This window comes from Perca fluviatilis, chromosome 12, assembly GCF_010015445.1.
Source record: "Perca fluviatilis chromosome 12, GENO_Pfluv_1.0, whole genome shotgun sequence".
Taxonomy (NCBI): Eukaryota; Metazoa; Chordata; class Actinopteri; order Perciformes; family Percidae; genus Perca; species Perca fluviatilis.
The window spans coordinates 32,708,592-32,714,865 of NC_053123.1; the positions used below are offsets into that span (position 1 = coordinate 32,708,592).

The following is a 6,274-nucleotide window of genomic DNA, read 5'->3' on the forward strand; positions in this document are numbered from 1 at the left end:
GGCATCTTTTCTCTGTGAAACAGGAGCCCAGCAGGCCTGTACTTTCTGTTAGCAACAACATGGACACAAATCACAGAGATGATGCTGTGACCAAACAGAGACATGAGTTCAAAGCTGTAGTTGTGAATGTTTCCATCAAAAGGAGAAACGGTTCCCTGGGAAGAAAACATCCTTCATAAGTGTCAGTGAATTTAAAACTTGCATTAAACCGGTGATTACCTAGAGACAGTATATGGTGCTTAGGACTCTTTGCAGAGAAGAAAAGTGAACAACAAGCAATAGCTGAAACACAGGTCTTTTAATTGATGGGTAATCATATCTTCACTTTCTGTATACTTATAATTCACTCACTGAACAGCAGGAAGATATTCATTCATTTCTCCTTAGACCGAGTCTGATCTCAGTCCCTCCACCGCCTCTCTACAGCATTTTGGTCTCAGAGGAGCCAGGCTGCAGTATCTGAAGAGTTAAAATGAGTTTAACTGCTTTTCTAAACCAGGGGTACAAGAAGGCATAGATCACAGGGTTTAGACAACAGTTAAACAAATACAGCATGCTTGCTGAGGGTTGAATTAAAGCTACAATCCAGTTGTAATCTACCCATGTTAGGATGTATAACGGGCATACACATATTATAAAAACAACTACAAGAACACCAAGCTTCCTGGCTGCTTTCAGCTCTGATTTCTTTGCCTTTGGAGTCACTGAATGCTGGAGTGTGACAGCTGTAATGTGAGAGCGCATGACACGAGCCTGAGACACAGCCACGGCAAATATTCTCAAATACAGAGCTATGATGACAGTAACTGGAACAATAAGGTTAACAAACAAATCAAACAACAGTGTGATGTTTTCAATGGCAAAGACACATACTCCGTAGCAGGGTTTATAACTCCCTGGTTGAGTCGGAAGATTATTTACACAGACAAAGCTGTAGGTAAATGAACAGAGCCAACACAGACAAACACAGAATTTAACTCTTCTCACAGTGACTTTAGTGGTGTAGTGCAGAGGGTCACAAATAGCCACATAACGGTCAACTGATATGAGAACTATGTCACCTATTGAGGCTCTGGGAATGATGATGGTAAGAAGCAGAAACGTAGCACACACAAAGTCACCAAGAAACCAGCAGGATGTTGTTCGGAGGATTTCTACTGGCATCAGCACGAGGCCGACTAGAAGGTCTGAGACAGCCAGAGAGAGGAGGAGGATGTTGGTGGGTGTGTGGAGCTGCCTGGAGGGAAAGAGAAAAGCACCATTTAAGCAACAAGAGTGATAAAACAAGTATTCAAAATGAAAATACAAATCCAAATGAGTTTGAACATTTTTCCTCTTCCACCACATCAGTAGTTACCATATTTAAGTGTAAACAGTGAAAATGACTTGGTTGAGGTCCGGTTGTACAGAAACAATGCTTAATATTATATATTATATTGTTAAGAGAGTGGACATGAACAACAGTCTCTGGCATCAAAGTCAGACATTTGGAGCAACATTATTCATTACTAGCTCAAAGAGACAATTCTTCTAAATATACAGCAGCTGTTCACATTTTTTGAAGTTACAATTCCTGTAGAGAAGCTGAGAGTTAATATCTGCCTGAAGTGGGAGATAGAGATGATGATGACCAGGTTGAGAGCCACAGTGATCAGAGAGATGGAGTACAGCATAATGGTAACTGTTGGGGGCCAAAGAGGTGAGGGGCTCCTGCACGGGAGGTGTTTGGGAACTGTGGAAAGCAGAGCTACGGCTCTGTCCTCAACCTCCATCTGCAGAGATCTGCAGATAGCTGCAGCTCTGGCAGCTTTCTGAACAAACCTGAGTCATGTAACTGAGATTATCTCTCTCACATTCTCTTCATCCCCTCCTCTCTCTCAGTCCCTGTTGGACTCTGATGCTCCTCTTACAGCTCACTCTGCACATCCCACCATCATCATCGCTCTCACTGTCATTAACCCTTCTTCTCACACTGTCTCCCTATCAATCTCTCTTTTGTCATTTTTCTACACTGTTTCATTTACTTTGTCCTATTATTGTCCTACAGATTACTTTTCAAAATCCGAATAAAACAGTAGTCTTGGATTTCTAGCTCTATCTCTACAGCACTGTGGAGTAAGGTCCCAGAATGCATTCTGGGATAGGAGAAAAAAACACTGGGTTTTATGCATTTCTTTAACCCAATGACAATTGATTCGGGAGTTCTGTTTTTGGTGACACATTTGCACCTGGCAAATTAAAACACCACATACCATATTAATTGAATTTAACTCAGACCATACAGTAACGTGAGCTATTTAAATTGGCTGGATACATGGTTAAACATAATTTCCTCTTACCAGAGTATCGCCCTATGTACTTTTTCAATAGAAATCCCAACATTAGGCCCGGAAAACTTTACTGGATGACTCGAATCAGCCAGTTAAAGATCAGCAATGTTTCCTCTCTAGCGTTTAGCAGAGATGGGGACTCGAGTCTGAGACTCGGACTCGAGTCGCACTTAAAGTGATGGTTCGGAGTAATTTCACTCTAGGGTCCTTTGCAACATGACCTTGAGCCAAACAACCCCCCAAAAGCTTTTTTCACCTGGGTCAAATATTGGGCGAGTTAGCGTTATCAGATGAATAGCTTAGTGCAGGAGCTAATGGATCCAAGAGTGTATCTTGTACATTACCCCACTAATAATGCCCAAAATGATACCAAACTTCTACACTAGTACAAATAGGTTATGTACTCATAAAACGATGGATTGGAAAGTTTGTAAGTACACCCAGGAGTTTATTTAAATAACACTTGCCTGCTGGCTGCTGCTCTCTGCTACTACCGGGAGTAAGACGAGTGCTAAGAGCGTCAACAAATTACCAAAAACGAAAGAGATATAACAAAAATATTGGGATTGCCTGGGAACAAGCAAATTGTATCTTTATATTTGTATCCATATGATGTGACAGACTTAGATTACCATTTCACCAGGTCCAAGGGCTAGAGAGATGTGTTAAGTAGACCCCATAAAAGTTATCCTACAACTGATTTTTGATACTGTACTGTTTGGATGGTAACTACAGGACATGCTTTGAATTCATGAGATTTAACAATACAGTGTTAGTGACAGATCAGATGGCCAGATACTTGAGACTTGACTTGGACTTGTGGCAAAATACTTGAGACTTTACTTGAAATGCCCCTCAAAGAGCTTGAGACTTGGCTTGGACTCGAGCTCAAAGACTTGAGACTCGACTTGGACTTCAAAAATCACTATTGAACATCTCTGGCGTTTAGCTTTGGGAAAACATACCGCGGCTACAGCGGACGGAGGGCTGAGTGTGTCTTGCTCTCCCCAGCTGACCAAATATGGTCACTTCTGTCTTCAAAAGACCAAGATAGTGTTGGCCAAAATTCAAACTCCTAGCTTCAAAACAGCAGTAAACAAACCAATGGGTGACTTCACTGATGCTACGTCCGTTCTGAAGAAGTATCGGAAATAGTTTTAAAATGATTTTAAAATCAACATAAACCGGGCCAAAAATGCTTATGTTACCATTAGTTAGCTCGTTCTTGTTTCTACTTAACTGCATCGCCAAGTTGTAAGAGCTTAATATTAGCTGGGAGCTTCATGGAGACAGCTAAAGTTTATGTTAGCTGCCCTACACCTGTCAGAGTTAGCTTCAACTTCATATATTACCTTCTAATAGCTGTATTGTCAGCCCTCTGCTTGATTCCCTGCTGACTTCTAACTATTATGATTCTCGGCCTGCTAGCATCTCCTAACAGTCAGCAAGCCTCGGGGCCTTTCCACCAGTCGAGAATTCTTTAAGACTGCAAGGGAGCTCAGCTTCCCCTAAAATGTCAAAACTTTAATGGTCAAATATGTACTATTGTGTTAACATTTTATTGACTAAAATGCATTAGAATACGTTCATCTCGAAAGACGAGTTGGTTCAGAATTAGCTGACTCGATTTCCTTCTCATACATTCCAGTAGCATCTCAGTGCATTTCCCGTTGAAGCCTAGCATCCGTTCAATGGGACTGCTTTGAGCATTTTTATTCAGTGCTTCGAAACTAGACGGTCATTGGATAAATGCTGTGATTATGTCCCGCACCGGATGCTCAGCGTGTCTGGGGGCTCAATGGAGCAGTCGGCTGGCCTGGATGCTGGGCTTCTGCGTGATGATTGGAGGGTTTGTCGAAGGACTGTATCTCCTTTTGATATACAGCCATTTTGTACTATAAAAGCTGTTCAACTTCAAGCACAGCATCGCAGAATTTTTCAAGTGTTGTTGAAAGAGGGTTGTTGGCGCTGGGGAGACGACGTGCTGACGTGTAAGGTGAGCGTATTGTGTTTTCACTTCCGGTGTTCCCGTGTTACAAACGCTAGTTTGCTGCTCCGGCAAAACTTACTGAACTCTGCTTCACTGTTTAAATTAGCAGCTATTTGCCTGGATTGCATTTGAATTACAATTGTTTTACTCAAGCACTTATACTTAGCTTCACTTACAGCGACTGACTCGCTGAATTTACAATTGTTAAAACACTGTTAGCTACTTTAAGCTTAGCCATTAGCAATGGCTAATTCCTCTCCCTCTCCTGCTCTCTCTTGCTCTGTGTGTCAAATGTTTAGCTATTCCTCTGCCTCCTTTAGTGATAACGATACATGTAATAAATGTAGTATATTCGGCTGTTTTGGAGGCAAGGCTTGAAGTAATTTGAGTCAGCGGCTCCGCACCATGGAATCAGAGATGTTGCTTCCGTAGCTAGCCAGCCCGTATGTAGTTAATGGCGGGCCAACATACTGCAGCTTCTGTAGCTTCTGCTAGCTGTCCCCCGGCAGACCCCGAGCAGCCGGGCGAGTGGGTGACTGTCCGAGGAGAAGCGTAGCGTTAGATCTAGACCAGGGAGTGCACATGATGACGGTCGCTCTAAACCGGAGCGTCTTCGCCTCTCTAACAGTTCTCCCTACTCAGCGATACACCCGGCTGAGAAGCCAGTTCTGGTTATTGGGAGCTCTATACTGCGATATGTGAAGCCACGCCGGGCCCGGCTACAGTAGGCCTACCTACGGTCATATGTGTCCCCGGGGCTGGAGCGGGGATATAGAAACCATCTAAAACTGCTGGCAAAAAGACCCGTAAATACAGTAAGATCATACTTCACGTAGGTGGTAATGGTCGTAAATCGGAGATCACTAAAATGAATGTTGAGTCACTTTGTGCATACGCAAAGACAATGTCGGACTCAGTAGTTTTCTCTGGACCCCTGCCAAACCTGACCAATGATGAAATGTACAGCCGTACGTCATCCTTCCACCGCTGGTTGGCGGGGTGGTGCCCAGCTAATGATGTGGGCTATGTGAATAACTGGAGGCGTTCTGGGGAAGCCTGGTCTGATTGAGAGAGCGGCATTCATCCCACCTGGGACGGTTGCGCTCTCATATCAAAAAATCTGAACGAGGTTTTATCAGACATAAAGCATGACAACCCAAGTTTGATATTAGTAATCAGAGGTGCAGTGCTACGCCCCCTGTGTGCTTCCGTTGGAGCAGTCGCCCACTCATGGTCTAATAAGCACGGTGTCTGTCCCCGGCTCAGATCGGTTAAATCAAAGGTAAACAAAAGATGCGCTATACTTAACAACCTAATTGGAATTAAAACTACTGCAATAGACAAAATAGGAAAATTAGATGTGGACTATTAAATATTAGATCTCTGTCTTCTAAAGCGTACTGGTAAACGAGTTGATATCAGACAATAAAATTGATTTATTTTGTCTTACTGAAACCTGGCTGGGCCATGAAGACTATGTTAGTCTAAATGAAGCCACTCCTCCCAGCCATATTAATACTCAAATTCCTAGAGGCTCAGGCCGAGGAGGGGAGTTGCAGCCATCTTTGATGCAAGCCTGCTAATTACTCCTAAACCTAAATTACATTATAACTCATTTGAAAGTCTTGTTCTTAATCTTCAACATCCAAAATGGAAAACATTACAGCCAATTATATTCGTTGTTATTTTGACAGGGCTCCAGGTCCGTTATTCTGAATTTTTATCTGAATTCTCAGAGTTTTTATCATGTTTAGTCCTTAAATCAGACCAAGTACTTCTTGTAGGTGATTTTAATATCCATGTGGACGTTGACAATGACAGCCTTAGTACTGCTTTCAACTCATTACTGGATTCAATCGGTTTCAGTCAGAGTGTGCACAAGGCGGCGACTGTTTTAACCACACCCTCGACCTTGTGCTGGCATATGGTATTGAAATTGAGGATTTAATAATAT

General features: G+C 42.7%; 1 pseudogene; it reads right to left on the minus strand.

Annotated features, from left to right (window-relative positions):
* Window positions 1–420: 420 nt before the first annotated feature.
* LOC120570003 lies at window positions 421–1,772 on the minus strand (annotated as a pseudogene).
* Window positions 1,773–6,274: the final 4,502 nt, after the last annotated feature.